This window comes from Oncorhynchus tshawytscha, linkage group LG14 (assembly GCF_018296145.1).
Source record: "Oncorhynchus tshawytscha isolate Ot180627B linkage group LG14, Otsh_v2.0, whole genome shotgun sequence".
Taxonomy (NCBI): domain Eukaryota; kingdom Metazoa; phylum Chordata; class Actinopteri; order Salmoniformes; family Salmonidae; genus Oncorhynchus; species Oncorhynchus tshawytscha.
In genome coordinates this window covers 44,347,302-44,368,263 of record NC_056442.1, presented here as the reverse complement: position 1 = coordinate 44,368,263, position 20,962 = coordinate 44,347,302, and the positions used below count along the sequence as shown (strand labels likewise).

Genomic DNA, 20,962 nt, shown 5'->3' with positions numbered 1-20,962 from the left:
AGATGAATATGTAAACCAAGTGGCATAGTTAAAGTGGCTAGTGATACATGTATTACATAAGGATGCAGTCGATGATATAGAGTACAGTATCTACGTATGCATATGAGATGAATAATGTAGGGTAAGTAACATTATATAAGGTAGCATTGTTTAAAGTGGCTAGTGATATATTTACATAATTTCCCATCAATTCCCATTATTAAAGTGGCTGGAGTAGAGTCAGTGTCATTGACAGTGTGTTGGCAGTAGCCACTCAATGTTAGTGGTGGCTGTTTAACAGTCTGATGGCCTTGAGATAGAAGCTGTTTTTCAGTCTCTCGGTCCCAGCTTTGATGCACCTGTACTGACCTCGCCTTCTGGATGACAGCGGGGTGAACAGGCAGTGGCTCGGGTGGTTGATGTCCTTGATGATCTTTATGGCCTTCCTGTAGCATCGGGTGGTGTAGGTGTCCTGGAGGGCAGGTAGTTTGCCCCGGTGATGCGTTGTGCAGACCTCACTACCCTCTGGAGAGCCTTACGGTTGAGGGCGGTGCAGTTGCCATACCAGGCGGTGATACAGCCCGCCAGGATGCTCTCGATTGTGCATCTGTAGAAGTTTGTGAGTGCTTTTGGTGACAAGCCGAATTTCTTCAGCCTCCTGAGGTTGAAGAGGCGCTGCTGCGCCTTCCTCACGATGCTGTCTGTGTGAGTGGACCAATTCAGTTTGTCTGTGATGTGTATGCCGAGGAACTTAAAACTTGCTACCCTCTCCACTACTGTTCCATCGATGTGGATGGGGGGTGTTCCCTCTGCTGTTTCCTGAAGTCCACAATCATCTCCTTAGTTTTGTTGACGTTGAGTGTGAGGTTATTTTCCTGACACCACACTCCGAGGGCCCTCACCTCCTCCCTGTAGGCCGTCTCGTCGTTGTTGGTAATCAAGCCTACCACTGTTGTGTCGTCCGCAAACTTGATGATTGAGTTGGAGGCGTGCGTGGCCACGCAGTCGTGGGTGAACAGGGAGTACAGGAGAGGGCTCAGAACGCACCCTTGTGGGGCCCCAGTGTTGAGGATCAGCGGGGAGGAGATGTTGTTGCCTACCCTCACCACCTGGGGGCGGCCCGTCAGGAAGTCCAGAACCCAGTTGCACAGGGCGGGGTCGAGACCCAGGGTCTCGAGCTTGATGACGAGCTTGGAGGGTACTATGGTGTTGAATGCCGAGCTGTAGTCGATGAACAGCATTCTCACATAGGTATTCCTCTTGTCCAGATGGGTTAGGGCAGTGTGCAGTGTGGTTGAGATTGCATCGTCTGTGGACCTATTTGGGCGGTAAGCAAATTGGAGTGGGTCTAGGGTGTCAGGTAGGGTGGAGGAGATATGGTCCTTGACTAGTCTCTCAAAGCACTTCATGATGACGGATGTGAGTGCTACGGGCGGTAGTCGTTTAGCTCAGTTACCTTAGCTTTCTTGGGAACAGGAACAATGGTGGCCCTCTTGAAGCATGTGGGAACAGCAGACTGGTATAGGGATTGATTGAATATGTCCGTAAACACAACGGCCAGCTGGTCTGCGCATGCTCTGAGGGCGCGGCTGGGGATGCCGTCTGGGCCTGCAGCCTTGCGAGGGTTAACACGTTTAAATGTCTTACTCACTTAGGCTGCAGTGAAGGAGAGACCGCATGTTTTCATTGCAGGCCGTGTCAGTGGCACTGTATTGTCCTCAAAGCGGGCAAAAAGTTATTTAGTCTGCCTGGGAGCAAGACATCCTGGTCCGTGACTGGGCTGGGTTTCTTCCTGTAGTCCGTGATTGACTGTAGACCCTGCCACATGCCTCTTGTGTCTGAGCCGTTGAATTGAGATTCAACTGTATATCAGATGTGTACCACAGGAATGACTAAAACATACCTTTTACTTTTCTTTTCACGTTGGTAAGCAGTTTATAATAGCAATAAGGCACCTCAGGGGTTTGTGGTGTATGGCCAATATACCATGGCTAAGGGCTATGTCCTAAGACCATTCCTTAGCCTCGGTATATTGGCCATATACCACACCTCCTCTGGCCTTAATGCGTAATCATAGCAGTCCAAACAAGTTAAATCGACATCCATTGATGGAAAATGATCTAGAGTTTGAGGGTGATTTATCTTATCTTGCAACATTTTCTTCATCTGGAAATAAATATTATAGGCTTCTTAGCCTACGTCGCTAAAAATGTTGTTGTTATTCCTTCTTTATTCGCTCGATAACGTAATGGAAAAACGCTTTATTGGATAAATGTGGCATCTTTTGCTGCAAGCATTTTTGTGGGGCTAGTTAGGCCTTGTGGGAGGGTTTTCAGAGGTCATTTCAGAGGTAATTTGGAAATACATTTTAGCTAGACCTAGAAACCCTGGTGTTTCAGCAGTGTAGGATGAAAACAGCCAGTAAACTATTTTAAAGTGGTGTATTGATGAAAACGATTCAACACACCTATGAACTAAGGTGTCCTCTGAAATTGCTTTCTCCACGGTCTCTTATGACTGTGTCATTTCCACTCTGTGTGTATCTCTCCTCACTCTCTTGCTGCTCACACCTTTCACCTTCCTCAGCGGGAGCTCACACAGAAAACTATCATCTTCTACACACACACACACACACACACACCAGGCCTTGAATTATAGCAGCAGGTGTGTGCAGGGGCGCAACTTTCACTGGGGACAGGGGGTTATGTCCCCCCCCATATTATGAAATTGCATTTTTGTCCCCCAGTTTTATCTTTGGAACGTGATACAAAACGAGGCAACGGTGTGCTTTAGGACCAAGCAGACGTCTCCGAGCGGTCGGGCAGGCTGTTCGGAGTGTTTCTCCAGCAACATCAACAAAAAAAAGTTTTAAAAAATGTCCCTCCCACTTCTAAAACTTAAGTTTCGCCCCTGGGTGTGTGAATGAGTAGGTACACGTCATCCAGGTTATCCCTGATTGTGGGACGTATGAAGTAACACAACTAAATGTAAACATGACACAGGTTCTGTGTGAGCATTCAGAGGAGACAGTCTTAGCTTCAATAGCCTGTCCTTCGCGGGCGTTCCTTATCTTGTCTGTTGGCCATTTCAGGGACCCGGACGAGCGGAGAGGAGAGCGTCAGTCAGCGTGGCTGTCAGATTTCAAGTTTTAAAAAATCCCTGCCAACGGCTCAGCCCAAATAACATGTGACATGTCAGCTCCGCCGAAGGAGAGCAGTCAAGAAAATGACACAGTAAAGAGAACAGGCGACGGGATCAGAGGTGACACAGGGACCGTGGAGCTCTCACTTAAACTTTATTCATCCCTCTCTCCCACTCTAACTCCCTCTCTTCTGGTGTGGCCATCCTCTGCCTCCCTTTCTTTAGTATTTTTTAGCTGATTCTGCATTTTGTCTCGTTGTCTTGGTCTCTTTTCTTGTCGTCCTGACCTCTCTCTCTCTCACTGTTGTCTAATATCACGTTACTTATATCATACCTACAGTGCATTCGGAAAGTATTCAGACCCTTGACTTTTTCCACATTTTGTTATGTTACAGCCTTATTCTAAAATGGTATAAATAAAAAAAGTCCTCATTAATCTACACACAATACCCCATAATGACAAAGTGAAAACAGGTTTTTAGAAATGTTTGCAAATGTATTACAAATAAAAAACAGAAATACCTTATTTACGTTAGTATTCAGACCTTTGCTTTGAGACTCGAAATTGAGCTCAGGTGCATCCTGTTTTCATACAACTTGGAGTCCAGCTGTAGTAAATTCAATTGATTGGACATGATTTGGAAAGGCACATACCTGTCTATATAAGGTCCCACAGTTGACAGTTGATGTCAGAGCAAAAACCAAGCCATGAAGTCAAAGGAATTGTCCTTAGAGGCACAGATCTGGGGAAGGGTACCAAAAAAACTCTGCAGCATTGAAGGTCCCCAAGAACCCAACTGAGCAATCGGGCGAGAAAGGCCTTGGTCAGGAAGGTGACCAGGAACCCGATGGTCACTCTGACAGAGCTCCAGAGTTCCTATGTGGAGATGGGAAAGTTATCCTTCTGGAAGGTTATCTCTGCAGCACTCCACCAATCAAGCCTTTATGATAGAGTTGCCAGACGGAAACCACTCCTCAGTAAAAGGCACATGGAGTTTACTAAAGGCACCTAAAGGACTCTCAAACCATGAGAAACAAGATTCTCTGGTCTGATGAAACCAATATTGAACTCTTTGGCCTGAATGCCAAGGGTCACGTTTGGAGGAAACCTGGCACTATCCATACGGTGAAGCATGGTGGTGGCATCATCATGCTGTGGGGATGTTTTTCAGCTGCATGGACTGGAAGACTAGTCAGGATCGAGGGAAAGATGAACGGAGAAAAGTACCAAGAGATCCTTGATGAAAACCTGCTCCAGAGCGCTCGGGAACTTAGACTGGGGTGAAGGTTCACCTTCCAACAGGACAGCGACCCTAAGCACACAGCCAAGACAACACAGGAGTGGTTCGGGTATCTGAATGTCCTTGAGTGGCCCAGCCAGAGCCTTGACTTGAACACGATCAAACATCTCTGGAGAAACCTGAAAATAGCTGTGCAGCGACGCTCCCCATCCAACCTGACAGAGCTTGATCGGATCTTCAGAGAAGAATGGGAGAACCTCCTCAAATACAGGTGTGCCAACCTTGAAGCATTATGGGGCGGCAGGATAGCCTACTGGTTAGAGCGTTGAGCTAGTAACCGAAAGGTTGCAAGTTCCATTCCCCGAGCTGACAAGGTACAAATCTGTCGTTCTGCCCCTGAACAGGCAGTTAACCCACTGTTAACAGGCCATCATGGAAAATAAGAATTTGTTCTTAACTGACTTGCCTAGTTAAATAAAGATTTTTTTAAAAGTCAAATACCTAAGAAGTCTCGACTGTAATCGCTACTCAGATTTTGTTTGTCATTATCGGGTACTGTTTGTATATTAATGAGGGGGAAAACAAGTTTAATCTATTTCAAAATAAGGCTGTAACTGAACAAAATGTGGAAATTTCGAGGGGTCTGAATACTTTCCCAATGCAAGATGTATCCTATATATATATATATCCTACCTACAGTACAGTATATCCTACCAAAATATATCCTATAAATTTACTTTATATTTACTATATCTCCTCTATGATATTGAGTAGTGTATGAGAAAGGCAAGAAAAGGAGAGAAAAAAAAATATGTTTACATCTCTCTTTCTCTTATTCATTCCTCTCACTCTCTTTACCTTTGACTCCAGTTCGAGGATATCTTATAATCTTCTATGTGTTATTCATGTCATTCATAACACAACATTACTCTTAGGCCTTGAGTCATGTTATGCTGTGGTTAACTGTGTAATTGGCTCTCAATCAAAAAGATGTTGAATGCTTTCACAGTTGTCTCATTGAAAGGTACAGTGAGCCTTGACAACAATGATTATCACCCTGAACCACTCGGTTACATTACCACTTTATCATGGGTGTATTGTAACTCACATTTTATGTACTGTTACTCACATTTTATTATGTATTATAAATTTAAGTTATGTACAGTACCAGTCAAAAGTTTGTACGACACCTACTCATTCAAGGGTTTTTCTTTTTTTAAACTAATTTCTACATTATAGAATAATAGTGAAGACATCAAAATGATGAAATAACACATATGGAATGTAGCAGTAACCATAAAAGTGTTAAACAAATCAAAATATAATTTCTACATTGAATTCCAAGAGTGTGCAAAGCTGTCATCAAGGCAAAGGGTAGCTACTTTGAAGAATTTCAAATGTAAAATATATTTTTGATTTGTTTAACACTTTTTTGGTTATACATGATTCCATATGAGTGATTTTATAGTTTTGATGTCATCACTATTATTCTACAATGTAGAAAAAAGTAAAAATAAAGAAAAACCCTGGAATGACTAGGTGTCCAAACTTTTGGCTGGTACAGTAACTCAAATCACTATGGCAACTAATAAGGTTTATCGGCGTTGACTACCAGTGAGTCACATCAATAGATTGTCCTACTGAACAATAACTCCGAATCAGAGCACTTTATTCTGAAAACACAACCTTTATTCTCCGAATTTAACCATGCGTGATGAAATGTTTTTAATATACTGCTTTTTAAATCCTAATGAAATAGTAATGTGAATGCATGATTAGTTCTGAGTCACAGCACCACCACATTGATGCCAAATGTGTGTACCTAGACACAAATATAAGTATTTCTAAGTTGATGTCATAATTAATTTATACTCCTCTCACTTCCTGTGTGAAAGTGTCACATTCTTTAATTTCCTCATCTCTCCCCATCAGCGGTGAGTGGTAGATTTATTACATGGTTTAAGTGCTGGAGGGCTGTTGTAGGAGGTTTACTACAAGTGTGTCTGGGTTAAGTGCCCCGGTCAGTGACGGTAGTAGCAGCTCATCTAGGATGTTAACCCCTGACCTCCTGGTTGTTCAGACTCCACAGAGACTCTCAGGGCTAATCTTGAAAAGTAATTCTAAAGCTGCCATGTTTCTGCCCATGCGGTGGTCGTCGTGAGACGGTTATTAAACTTGTCACTTGTGTTTCTGAGAAGAACGTCTGTTCCTCATCTCCCTGCGCCAGAGGTTTGGGAACGACTAATTATCTCAACGGATGGCAGCACCTTCCCGCGGCTGAGAGGATCGACACACACACACACACACACACACACACACACACTGTTAGAGGAATTCTAAATTCCTATATGTTTTGTAGCCAAAACCAAATTCACACTCTTATCTATTTCATAATAAGTTGTAAGTTTATCATTTTGCATGAAATAGCAAGAGACCAGTCTTAAAAACAAGTTCAGCATTTATTCTTGATGAGTACTGACCCAAAATACAAAGAACATTACATTTTAATAACCTCTTGCCTCTACCTGGGACGCAGACGTCCCATTTATGCGTCTGGAAATGCAAATGCGCTACGCCAAATGCTAATAGCACTCGTTAAAACTCAAACGTTCATCAAAACACACATGCAGGGCATTGAATTAAAGCTACACTCGTTGTGAATCTAGCCAACAAGTCAGATTATTAAAATGCTTTTCGGCGAAAGCATGAGAAGCATGAGAAGCTATTATCTGATAGCATGCAACACCCCGAAATACCTGAAGGCTACGTAAACAAAAGAATTAGCGTAGCCGGCGCTACACAAATAGCAGAAATAAAATATAAAACTTTCATTACCTTGGACGAGCTTCTTTGTTGGCACTCCTATATGTCCCATAAACATCACTATTGGGTCTTTTTTTCGATTGAATCGGTCCATATATACCCAAAATATCCATCGATGGAAACTGTGTGATTCAGAAAAAAACACCGTTTCGAAGCGTCATTTTTTTAAATTAAAAAAGTCGACGATAAACTTTCACAAAACACTTCGAAATACTTTTGTAATCCAACTTTAGGTATTAGTAAACGTTAATAATCTATCAAATTGATCACGAGTCGATGTGTATTCAATAGCTCCACTCTTTCAAATCATCTTCCGAAAACTCACTTCCATAACGTCCTGTCGGAGACTGGATGGAAAGTGGTCTCTCTAACTCGTTTGCCCAAGGAACAACTCCCAGGCAATTGACAAGAGTGGTGACATCGTATGGAAGCTGTAGGACTTGCAATCTCCGCCCCATTTAATTTCGTGCCCCTTGAACAATACATGCAAGTGGCGCATGGATATTTTTTTCAGTTTTCAGTGATCAGTTTTTCTTGCGCTTTTCGATGAAACAGACGCTCTGTTATAGTCACGGCGGTGATTTAACCAGTTTTAGAAACGTGAGAGTGTTTTCTATCCACACATGCTAATCATATGCATATACTATATTCCTGGCATGAGTAGCAGGACGCCGAAATGTTGCGCGATTTTTAACAGAATGTTCGAAAAAGTAGGGGGTAGGATCAAGAGAGAACATAAAATGACGTCATCAGTTTCACACTCTCTCCCATCCTCACAATAGCGTAGTGTATTCAGGTCTGGAGATCTTCTACTCCCCTCATAAAACTACATTCCAACCTGTCTAAAAGATATACTTTTCTCCACTAATGGAACACAACCCAAACATTCTTATCTGTCTGAAAAGCTATCTCATCTCTCCCCCTTAAACCCGCAAGGTACAGACAATTAATTTGTTTTTACTTACATTTTCAGTAACAGCTTAACCAAGAGCCCATACATTTCATACCATAACATAATAGTATTAAAATAAATGGTTCTAATTTAAATGTATACATAATTAATCATTTCGACTATAATTTCCTCCAACACACACACACACACACACACACACACACACACAGGAAGACTCACTCAAACACACACACATCCGCGCACACACACAGACAGACACATACTGTGTAGCACAATTACAGTGGGTCAGAAGTTTAGATTCACTAAGTTGACTGTGCGAATAAACAGCTTGGAAAATTCCAGAAAATTATGTCATGGCATTAGAAGGTTCTGATAATTCTGCTAATTGACATTATTTGAGTGAATTGGAGGTGTACCTGTGGATGTATTTCAAGGCCGACCTTCAACTCAGATCATACTTTTTGGAGAAATGTCCTCTGGTCTGATGAAACAAAAATAGAACTGTTTGGCCATAATGACCATCGTTATGTTTGGAGGAAAAAGGGGGAGGCTTGCAAGCCAAAGAACACCATCCCAACCGTGAAGCACGGGGGTGGCAGCATCATGTTGTGGGGGTGCTTTGCTGCAGGAGGGACTGGTGCACTTCACAAAGTAGATGGCATCAGGAGGAGGGACAATTATGTGGATATATTGAAACAACATCTCAAGACATCAATCAGGAAGTTAAAGCTTGGTCGTGAATGGGCCTTCCAAATGGACAATGACCCCAAGCATACTTCCAAAGTTGTGGCAAAATGGCTTGACAACAAAGTCAAGGTATTGGAGTGGCTATCACAAAGCCTTGACCTCAATCACATAGAAAATGTGTGGGCAGAACTGAAAAAGCATGTGCGAGCAAGGCGGCCTACAAACCTGACTCAGTTACACCAGCTCTGTCAGGAGGAATGGGCCAAAATTCACCCAACTTATTGTGGAGCTTGTGGAAGGCTACCCATTTTGACCCAAGTTAAACAATTTAAAGGCAGTGCTACCAAGTACTAATTGAGTGTATGTAAACTTCTGACCCACAAGGAATGTGATGAAAGAAATAAAGGTTGAAATATACCATTCTCTCTACTATTTTTCTGACATTTCACATTCTTAAAATATACTGGTGATCCTAACTGACCTAAAACATGGCATTTTAACTAGGATTACATGTCAGGAATTATGAAAAACTGAGTTTACATACACCTTAACCAAATACATTTAAACTTCCGACTTCAACTGTACACACCGACACACATAAACACACACACACACACACAGAGACACGTACATACAGTGGCTTGCAAAAGTTTTCACCCCCTTAGCATTTTTCCTATTTTGTTGCCTTACAACCTGAAATTATTATTATTATTGATTTTTTTTTTACTTAAAATTTATGGCCCCCCTTTTCTCCCCAATTTCGTGGTATCCAATTGTTAGTAGTTACTATCTTGTCTCATCGCTACAACTCCCATACGGGCTCGGGAGAGACGAAGGTCACGAGCCATGCGTCCTCTGATACACAACCCAACCAAGCTGCACTGCTTCTTAAGACAGCGCGGATCCAACCCGGAAGCCAGCCGCACCAATGTGTCGGAGGAAACACCGTGCACCTAGCGACCTGGACAGCATGCACTGCACTCTGCCCACCACAGGAGTCGCTAGTGCACAATGAGACAAGGATATCTCTACCGGCCAAACCCTCCCTAACCCGGGCGACACTAGGCCAATTGTGCGTCGCCCCATTGACCTCCTGGTCATGACCAGCTGCGACAGAGCCTGGGCTCGCGACCCAGAGTCTCTGGTGGCACAGCTAGCACTGCGATGCAGTGCCTTAGACCACTGCGCCACTCGGGAGGCCTAAAATAGATTTCTTTGGTGGGGTTGTATAATTTGATTTACACAAAATGCCTACCACTTTGAAAATGCAAAATATTTTTTATTGTGAAACAAACAACTAAGACAAAATAACAGAAAACTTGAGCGCCCTCCCAAAAGTCAATATTTTGTAGAGCCACCTTTTGCAGCAATTACAGCTGCAAGTGTCACGGTCGTTGAAAGAACTGGACCAAGGTGCGGCGTGGTGAGCGTACATATTATTTTATTTAGAAAAGACTCCGAACAAAACAATAAACACTACAAAACTAATCGTGAAGCTAAAGGCTATGTGCCATAAACAAAGTCAACTTCCCACAAAGACAGTAAGTATGGTTCTCAATCAGAGACAACAATAGACAGCTGTCCCTGATTGAGAACCCTACCCGGCCAAAACATAGAAATACAAATAATAGAACATAGAATACCCACCCCAAATCAAACCCTGACCAAACCAAATAGAGACATGAAAAGGATCTCAAAGGTCAGGGCGTGACAGCAAGTCGCTTCGGGTATTTGTCTATAAGCTGGCACAACTAGCAAATGGGATTTTTGCCCATTCTTCAAGGCAAAACTGCTCCAGCTCCTTCAAGTTGGATGTGTTCCGCTGGTGTAGAGCAATCTTTTAGTCATACCACAGATTCTCCATTTGATTGAGGTCTGGGCTTTGACTAGGCCATTCCAAGACATGTCAATGTTTCCCCTTAAACTACTCAAAGGTTTCTTTAGCAGTATGCTTAGGGTCATTGTCCTGCTGGAAGGTGAACCTCTATACCTCTATCCCAGTCTAAAAATCTCTGGAAGACTGAAACAAGTTTCCCTCAAGAATTTCCCTGTATTTAGCACCATCCATCATTCCTTCAATTCTGACCAGTTTCCCAGTCCCCTGATGAAAAACATCCCCACAGCATGATGCTGCCACCACAATGGGGTTCTCGGTGTGATGAGAGGTGTTGGGTTTTCACCAGACATGTTTTCCTTGATGGCCAAAAATCTCCATTTTAGTCTCATCTGACCAGTGTACATTCTTCCATATGTTTGAGGAGTCTCCCACATGCCTTTTGGTGAACACCAAATGTGTTTGCTTTTTTTTCTTTAAGCAATGGCTTTTTTTCTGGCCACTTTTCCGTAAAGCCCAGCTCTGTGACGTGTACGGCTTGAAGTGGTCCTATGGACAGATACTCCAGTCTCAGCTGCTCCTTCAGGGTTACCTTTGGTCTCTTTTTTGCCTCTCTGATTATTGCCCTCTTTGCAAGTTTGTTGTGGTGCTATATTCTTTCTATTTTTTAATAATAGATGTAATAGGTGTAATAATAGGTGTTCCGTGGAATGTTCAAAGTTTCTGATATGTTTTTAGTACCCAATGCTGATCTGTACTTCTCCACAACTTTATCTCTGACCTGTTTGGACATCTCCTTGGTCTTCATGGTGTCGCTTGCTTGGTGATGCCCCTTGCTTAGTGGTGTTGCAGACTCTGGGGCCTTTAAGAACAGGTGTATGTATACTGAGATCATGTGACAGATCATGTGACACTTAGATTGCACACAGGTGGACTTTATTTAACTAATGTGACTTCTGAATGTAATTGGTTGCACCAGATCTTATTTAGGGGCTTCATAGCAAAGGGGGTGAATACATACACACGCACCACTTTTCTGTTTTTTTTTTTGCAATTCACTTCACCAATTTGGACTGTTTTGTGTATGTCCATTACCTGAAATCCAAATAAAAATCCATTTAAATTACAGCTCGAAACGCAACAAAATAGGAAAAACGCCAAGGGGGATGAATACTTTTGCAAGGCACTGTATGTACATACACATACCGACACACGCACACGCACTCTCACGTAAGCGATTGTGAGCAAAGAGCTGTCACTCAGTAGTATAAGCTGTATGTATGTATATGATGCATTGTGATATTCAGTGCCTTCAGAAAGTATTCATGCCCCTTGACTTGTTCCACATTTTGTTGTTACAGCCTGAATTCATAACAGATTACATTTGTTTTTTTCTCACCCATCTACACACAATACCCCATAATGACAAATTGAAAACATGTTTTGAGAAAGTTATTCAAATTTATTGAAAATGAAATACAGAAATACCATTTACATAAGTACTCACATCCATGAGTCAATATCAAATCAAAATCAAATCAAATTTATTTATATAGCCCTTCGTACATCAGCTGATATCTCAAAGTGCTGTACAGAAACCCAGCCTAAAACCCCAAACAGCAAGCAATGCAGGTGTAGAAGCACGGTGGCTAGGAAAAACTCCCTAGAAAGGCCAAAACCTAGGAAGAAACCTAGAGAGGAACCAGGCTATGTGGGGTGGCCAGTCCTCTTCTGGCTGTGCCGGGTGGAGATTATAACAGAACATGGCCAAGATGTTCAAATGTTCATAAATGACCAGCATGGTCGAATAATAATAAGGCAGAACAGTTGAAACTGGAGCAGCAGCACAGTCAGGTGGAAGTTGAAACTGGAGCAGCAGCATGGCCAGGTGGACTGGGGACAGCAAGGAGTCATCATGTCAGGTAGTCCTGGGGCATGGTCCTAGGGCTCAGGTCAGTTGAAACTGGAACAGCAGCATGGCCAGGTGGACTGGGGACAGCAAGGAGTCATCATGTCAGGTAGTCCTGGGGCATGGTCCCAGGGCTCAGGTCCTCCGAGAGAGAGAAAGAAAGAGAAGGAGAGAATTAGAGAACGCACACTTAGATTCACACAGGACACCGAATAGGACAGGAGAAGTACTCCAGATATAACAAACTGACCCCAGCCCCCCGACACAAACTACTGCAGCATAAATACTGGAGGCTGAGACAGGAGGGGTCAGGAGACACTGTGGCCCCATCCGAGGACACCCCCGGACAGGGCCAAACAGGAAGGATATAACCCCACCCACTTTGCCAAAGCACAGGGTTGATTACCCTGTCAATACATTGTAGAAGCACTTTTGGCAGCGATTACAGTTGTGAGTCTTTCTGGGTAAGTCTCTAAGAGCTTTCCACACTGGCTTGTGCAGCATTTGCCCATTATTCTTTTCAAAATTCTTCAAGCTCTGTCAAATTGGTTGTTGATCATTACTATACAATCATTTTCAAGTCAAGTATATTTAAGTCAAACCTGTAACTCGGCCACTCAAAAACATTCACTGTTTTCTTAGTAAGCAACACCAGTGTAGATGTGGCCTTGTGTTTTAGCTTGTTGTCCTGCTGAAAGTTGAATTCATCTCCCAGTTTCTGGTGGAAAGCAGACCGAACCAGGTTTTCCTCTTGGATTGTGCCTGTGCTTAGCACCATTTAATTAATTGTTTTCCTGAAAAACTCCCCCAGTCCTTAACGATATCAAGCATACCCGTAACATGATGCAGCCACTACTATGCTTAAAAATATGGAGAGTAATACTCAGCAATGTGTTGTATTGGATTTACCCCAAACATAATACTTTGTATTCAAGACCAAACTATTTTTTTTTGTTGCAGTATTACTTTAGTGCCTTATTTACAAACAGGATACATGTTTTGGAATATTTGTATTCTGTACAGGCTTTCTTCTTTTCACTCTGTCATTTAAGTTAGTATTGTGGAGTAACTACAATGTTGTTGATTAATCCTCAGTTTTCTCCTATCACAGCCATTAAACTCTGTAACTGTTTTAAATGTCGCCATTGGCCTTCCTCTGGAAACTGAGTTAGGAAGGACGCCTGTATCTTTGTAGTGACTGGGTGTATTGAGGCGCCATCCAAAGTGTTAATAATAACTTCACAATGCTCAAAGGGATATTCAATGTCTGCTTTTTTTAACCAGTAGGTACCCTTCTTCTTAGCGAGGCATTGGAAAACCTCCCTGGTATTTGAATCTGTGTTTGAAATTCACTGCTCGACTGAGGGACCTTACAGATAATTGTACTGTATGTGTGGGGTACAGAGATGAGATAGTTATTCAAAAAAAGGGTGATCAAATGAAGGTCCTACACCTGTCGTATCTGACACGTGTCATGGTGGAAGCACTACCCTAGGGGTATGCTAAGGGGAAAGGAAAGAGCCCCAACGCCAGGCCTAAAAAAGACTAGGATTACCCTGTCATATATAGGTGTAATAATAGGTGTTCCGTGGAATGTTCAAAGTTTCTGATATTTTTTATAACCCAACAGTACTCACGCGCACACACACACACACCTTCCTTTGGATCGGAATGGATTGGTCTACATATTGTCATGTAGCCTACAAGGTCCTCTTGTGTTCGGTCTTTATTCGATAATACAGATAGTTTTGGTGTGAGATTTTCTACACACCTTGGTTATTTGGATCAAGTTGTGTCTTTTTAGGTTGCCCCTTGTCTATTATAGATCCTTTTCATCAGCTTTGTGTTGTGTTGTACCCAAGGAGCAGAGAGCATGGCTTGAGGCTGGAGCAGGTGTGGCACCATGCCCACTGAACTCACGCGCACACAAGCCTACACACACACACTCTCTCTCTCTCTCTTTTTTTTTTGTTAATATTTATATATATAACTAGCACTGGAGAGGGAAAGGAAGCCAGGCATCTGTTTTCAACCAGATGTGTTCCTGTGCCACTCTCCCTCCCACCCTCCACCTCACCCTTATCCCATCAACCATCCCTCCCTCCAATACACAGTGGGGTGTAACATATGTTTGGCCCCATCCAGAGAGGGGGGGTTATGAGAGAGACACATTAATATGACAGGTCAAGCTGCAGAGGGATTTACAGCTTACCACTGGTGCTGATGCTACATACAGTACTGGCTGGCTGTGGCACTGTTACTGCAGAGGCTAGCACTTAGCATTACCCTGTTGTCGTGACTTTACTTTCACTAATCTGATGACTGTTATTTATCAAATCAACTAACTATGTTTAATTGTTACCTGATTAAATTAATCATGTAACAATTAACTCATTAGGATTTTGTGGCACCATGAGAGAGGTTGTTTAAAGAGTTACATCCATATCACATCCATGAAACAGTCAACGTATTAAATCATAACCTCTTATCATATCATAATTCTGAACAGTCGTAACGTCATGCATCTGCAAAAACCCCAGCCTTACTCATGAATCAGTTATACACAAATTGGTTTAATTATGTATTTACTAGCTAACTAAATAATAACACAGAATAAACATTCACACTTAACACATGAGTAAAAGGTCCCTAATGGACTGACAACATATGGTGGCTTGTTACACAGAAAATGAGGGGGGGGAGAGCGAGAGAGAGAAATTGTATATCATTGATATACTTTAGAACTATTCTCACAGTAATCATAGACTTTGCACACGAACCTCCACACATGTGGAATAAGAAATCATGAATGTATTTACATGTGAGTGCCTTTGTTCGCTGCTTATCTCTGTCAGAACCAGCCCTCCTTAGGAAGGGTGATGGGTTGGCCTTTCAGCACCATGCTTGTAATTGTCCAAAAGGGTTCGGTCCCGTCTCTTCTACTGTTGTTCACTCTGGAAGATGCTCCTGGGAAGATACAGTGGTTCCGCCTTTAAAAGTTGCGAGCTTGCACCGCGGGACGTAGAGGTACACAGCGCCATCGCTTCATTGCTCCAGACCACCACAAGGGGGAGTTAGAGCACTCATTATGCATTTGGGTCCCAAGGTTTTTACATGACCAATCATATCGAGTGGTTCCAATGACGAATTTTGACGCGAGTCACCCGTCCCTGGGTGAAGATGATTGAAAAATGTACAATTGAGAGGAATATGTTAGTTAATGTAGAGACAAACGTTTGTGCATATTTCTTTGTCATAAAGTTAATTTATGAAAATCGCTATTTAGCAAGTTATCTGACTAGCTAACATTAGCCAGCTAGCTAGTTTTGGGAGAATTAATTTGTAATTTGTGTTGGTTGATGTTTTAGGGACTCCTGAGAAAACTAGCAGAAGAATCTAGCTTGCTAAAGTATTTACTGCAATTGAATGTATAATTGTGTAAGCTTGTCTTGCAATACAGCTGAAGTAACATAGCTAACTATTTACTTGCTTAAACATATCTGTATGCCTATGGATGTGTAGCTATGTGTAGCCGATCTGTGTATGAACCCTAAAACGTTTGGTATGAATATTAGTTCAGAACCTATCTATGAACCTCCGCTATCTTAGTTGTGGTATCAACTTCAAGTCTGAATGGCATTAATGAAGTCTGTGTAACTGGTGTGAAATGGCTAACTAGTTAGTGGGGTGCACGCTAATAGCATTTCAATCGGTGATGTCACTTTGCTCTGCAAAAGCCACAGCTTTTGTGGAGCGATGGGTAACGATGCTTCAAGGGTGTCTGTCAATGTGTGCAGAGGGTCCCTGGTTCGAGCCCAGGGGCGAGGAGAGGGACGGAAGATATACTGTTACATATGGATAGAGTAGAATATAATAACTTTATTGCGCCAAGGATGCAAGTCCTATTTACATGTGCTGTAGTTATTACCACACATGAGATTCCCACATTGTAGCCTGTACATTGAATATATTCTCTGATCATGTACTCTTCCTTGGCAAATAAACTGGAACAATAGTGCGAGCCCATAGCAAATTAATGGAATTGAATGTTAGCAGAGCTTGTTTTGACTGGAGTGATGCTTAGAATTCCATTAATAATGTATCCCTTTTTATTTTACCACTACAATCAGTTAGTCGGATGAAACTGGAAAAAAAACAACTTATGCAGAAAGTAAACATCCGCACCTCGATGGTGTCAACTGATCTCATGTCTGTGTAATGAAAAAGTAGGGGAAAAATACAATCTTCTGACTATTTCTGCATAAGGGAGGGTGGCTCGTACCACAGCAGAGGATCCCTGGCTTGTACCAGGGACCCTCGGCACCCATCGACAACAGCCACCCTCGAAACATCGAGCCACGCCCTTGCAGAGCAAGGGGAACAACAAATAACCACATTTCATTAATAAAACAAAGAAAAAATACTCAAAATGTTGATTTAGTTATGCAGCCATAACAAATTAGTATGGGGATAAATTTCACTGATTTACAGAAATATTGGAATAAATTTGTCTAAAGAAGGCAGACAATTTAGAATCCTCCAATCCTGTAGCCTACTCCCGACAATCACGTTGTACAGCGCCATATTTCCCATTCCATCCTAACGGAAGCCCTTAGGGTTTCATTTTTCATTTTTCTCTGAATGGAAACACCATAATATTAATATAAGCCTAATTTCTTAAAATCAATCCCATATACTATGTTAATACAAAAAAGTTTTTAACTTCTTGGATATAGGGGGCGCTCTTTTAATTTATGGATAAAAAAAACGTTCCCATTTTAAACAAGATATTTTGTCACGAAAAGATGCTCAACTATGCATATAATTGACGGCTTTGGAAAGAAAACACTGACGTTTCCAAAACTGCAAAGATATTATCTGTGAGTGCCACAGAACTGATGCTACAGGCGAAACCAAGATGAAATTTCAAACAGGAAATGCCCCAGATTTTGGAGGCGCTGTGTTCCAATGTCTCCTTATATGGCTGTGAATGCGCAAGGAATGAGCCTACACTTTCTGTCCCCCAAGGTGTCTGCAGCATTGTGATGTATTTGTAGGCATATCATTGGAAGATTGACCATAAGAGACTACATTTACCAGGTGTCCGCTTGGTGTCCTCCGTCTAAATTATTGCGTAATCTCCAGCTGCATGCATTTTTCCATTTCGTTCAGAGGAGAAACCAAACTGCCACGAATGATTTATCATCGAATAGATATGTGAAAAACACCTTGAGGATTGATTCTAAACAATGTTTGCCATGTTTCTGTCGATATTATGGAGTTAATTTGGAAAAAAGTTTGCCGTTGTAATGACTGAATTTTCGGTTTTTTTTCTTAGCCAAACGTGATGAACAAACCGGAGCGATTTCTCCTACACAAATAATATTTTTGGAAAAACTGAACATTTGCTATCTAACTGAGTCTCCTCATTGAAAACATCCGAAGTTCTTCAAAGGTAAATGATTTTATTTGAATGCTTTTCTTGTTTTTGTGAAAATGTTGCCTGCTGAATGCTAGGCTTAATGCTATGCTAGCTATCAATACTCTTGCACAAATGCTTGTGTAGCTAATGGTTGAAAAGCATATTTTGAAAATCTGAGATGACAGTGTTGTTAACAAAAGGCTAAGCTTGTGAGCCAATATATTTATTTCATTTCATTTGCGATTTTCATGAATAGTTAACGTTGCGTTATGGTAATGAGCTTGAGGCTATAATTATGCTCCCGGATACGGGATTGCTCATCGCAAGAGGTTTAATTCTCTGGTAATGCCAATATCAAATGTTTCTCAAACATGTTCTCTAGTGGTCAAACTAGCAATAACTTGCAGTAACAGAAGAAATGGCTGAGAATTAAATGACGTGCCCCAAATTCTGCAGATGCACGCAGGGTGTGCTGCAGTATTACGCAACTTTTAAAGGAGGAACCGTTGTAGCTAGCTAGCCATGTCCATGGTTCCCACTAGGTGATGAGAGTAGTGTACTACTGTGATTTGAGAAGAGTGGTCCCACTTAGATTCGCATTTCTAGATATTTGACTCAAGACAGCTAATCAGCCGTATCAGTGATTGTCCTAGATGGGGATTTCCTCCTTCCTCCACCTCTTGTTGATAGTCAGAGTTTGAACCATTTTACACGCGCAGTTGCAGCCTGGCAATGTTCTGGTCTAGTCTGGGAGTTGAGTTTATGTTCTTCACCTCATGTTGAGGTACAAAGTTCCAAAAATGTCAAACGTGTAGCTACGCTCCATGCTTTTCTGGTCTAATGTACATTTCTGTTACCAGTCCTTTATACACTCTGGCCGAAGGGGACGGTTCCATCAGTCTGTCACGCTCGCTGACCTCACTCGGGGCGTGGCTACTTACTATGCACAGTTTATAGGTGATAGATTCTCTTATACCTCATAAAATCACATTCCTATCCTAACAAAGATACTTTCATAATTGTTCATATTTCATATATAACATTAAGGATTGAGACTTCATACCTGTAGTTTAAATACTTTTCAACTTACTTATTGCCTATATAACCTTTTTAATAACATCACACAAAAACAATATGACATTAGTATTCTATATATCATTTTTGACCATTCTCCACGTTCTTATGTTTGTAATATTGTTCCAGTATTCACTTTTTGAACGTGTTAGAGTTTCGTCGGGATAAAGTCTGTTAACAAAGAACGTTCCTCTGTGTATTTTGGAGAAGGAGATCTCTCTTCTCCTGGAATTTACAACAGGGTGTGAACTGTCAACCCCCACCAGCTCTCTCCTCCCCTCTGCTGTGGGTGAGAGAGGTCTGATTACTGTCAACCATTGCTAAGCTGATTTACCCCATTGGATCCTCACTGGACAGTCATGACACTGTCTGGCTGTGGCACTGTTATTGCTGGGGCTTGCACTTAGCATTACCCTATCTGGCTGTGGCCTGTTACTGCTGAGGCTAGCACTTAGCATTACCCTGTCTGGCTGTGGCCTGTTACTGCTGAGGCTAGCACTTAGCATTACCCTGTCTGGCTGTGGCCTGTTACTGCTGAGGCTAGCACTTAGCATTACCCTATCTGGCTGTGGCCTGTTACTGCTGAGGCTAGCACTTAGCATTACCCTGTCTGGCTGTGGCCTGTTACTGCTGAGGCTAGCACTTAGCATGACACTGTCTGGCTGTGGCACTGTTATTGCTGAGGCTAGCACTTAGCATTACCCTATCTGGCTGTGGCCTGTTACTGCTGAGGCTAGCACTTAGCATTACCCTGTCTGGCTGTGGCCTGTTACTGCTGAGGCTAGCACTTAGCATTACCCTGTCTGGCTGTGGCCTGTTACTGCTGAGGCTAGCACTTAGCATTACCCTGTCTGGCTGTGGCCTGTTACTGCTGAGGCTAGCACTTAGCATTACCCTGTCTGGCTGTGGCCTGTTACTGCTGAGGCTAGCACTTAGCATTACTGTTAGCACAGTTGATGCCTGATTTATAATGGTTATTATGTGTGTGTGTGTTCTGTTCATGTTTTTGGGGGGTGTAGACTTGCAAGTGTTTGTTTGTGTTCAAGTGGAAAGAAACAAAGTGCCCACTGGCTATGTGGCACAGAGAGATAAGACAGCCTCCTGCTGTCTCCTGTTGTTGTCAATGTGGAATCACTGGCCCAGAAGATGTCTGACAGGGTTTTGGATCTGACGCGAAGAGGATAACTCCAGTGTTATCATGATTGGCATTATCTTAATCCTAAACAATATACCAGGTCTGTTGTGCTTTTCTCACACAGCTCACTGGGGTAGTGTTGTCATTGTCTATTTGTTTCTCAAGCTCATCAAACTTAATTTGTGTGACCTCAATCCATCACCCTCTTGTCAATGAATGAATCAGTCAATTGATCATGCAATCAGTTGACTTTATTCTACATGACCAGAGGAAGAGTATTGATTAACACATTGTGGGTTAATATTTGTTTCAATTCAAGATAAATCTAATGTGATAAGTACTTTACTAGGTGATGAATGGGGTGTCTCTGATGTGGTACAATAAAAATAAAACATGAATAAAACTGATGTGTAGAAGCAGAATACCTTGGTATCACTGGGTTAACGAGCCAGAGGGTTATTCATTAGTAGGTAGTAGAATACCTTGGTATCACTGGGTTAACTAGCCAGAGGGTAATTCATTAGTAGGTAGTAGATTACCTTGGTATCACTGGGTTAACTAGCCAGAGGGTAATTCATTAGTAGGTAGTAGATTACCTTGGTATCACTGGGTTAACTAGCCAGAGGGTAATTCATTAGTAGGTAGTAGATTACCTTGGTATCACTGGGTTAACTAGCCAGAGGGTAATTCATTAGTAGGTAGTAGATTACCTTGGTATCACTGGGTTAACTAGCCAGAGGGTTATTCATTAGTAGGTATCAGATTACAGAGGGTAATTCATTAGTGGTATCACCTTGGGTTAAC

General features: G+C 42.2%; 1 protein-coding gene across 1 annotated transcript in view; it reads left to right on the top strand.

Moving 5' to 3' along the window:
- LOC112267452 (calsyntenin-2-like) overlaps positions 1–20,962 on the top strand; it is a 458,120-nt gene that overhangs the window by 315,062 nt on the left and 122,096 nt on the right. The gene's annotated exons all lie outside the window — the stretch shown is intronic.